Consider the following 680-nt stretch of genomic DNA (forward strand, 5'->3'; position numbering starts at 1 on the left):
CATAAAGTCTGGATTAAACACAGCTTGGCTGCGAAGGGAGGTTTTGGGAGGTTATTGCAGCAACAGCCTCAGATGGGGATTCTTATATTACCTGATAACCCAAAATAAGAGGTTTTTTATCTAGGGAAACCCCTTCAGAGCAAGTTATTTGTTTAATTCATGTTAAAACTCATGTTGTATAAATGTCATGTATGAAAGAGAATTTAGTAAAGCACTGTGTATCTGTAAATAAAATTCCTCAGTTCTAATACTGTTTTCTCTAGTGCTAAAAAAAATCAATTCCCTCTCTTGGGCCTCATAAACCCATATAAAATCTGCCAAAACTTGTGAGTTTACAGCAGTTTGCTCGTACGAAGTGTTCGTACGTGTAAACCCCAGTGCTGAGAGGATGATGCTTAAAAACCACGGCCCGTAGGGACCCGACCGGGCAAGAGACACGAGGAAATAAAACTTTATTTTTCATTTTGGCCATTAAAAACCAACATTTTCGAGGGTGTTGCCGCTCTCTGATCCCAGGGCCCGGGCGGGGCCCGCAGAGCCGCCTCAGCGCTCCCGCCATTGGCGCGGAAGCACCGCCCACCCGCGCACGCCGAGTGACGCCACCTGTCAATCAGCTCAACGGCGCTCTCTGATTCGCTGTCACTTCGCGTCACGTGAGAGAGGGCTGGCCGTATATAAGG

Source organism: Manacus vitellinus, unplaced genomic scaffold, assembly GCF_001715985.3.
Source record: "Manacus vitellinus isolate BGI_N305 unplaced genomic scaffold, ASM171598v3 scaffold_47_pilon, whole genome shotgun sequence".
Lineage (NCBI taxonomy): Eukaryota > Metazoa > Chordata > Aves > Passeriformes > Pipridae > Manacus > Manacus vitellinus.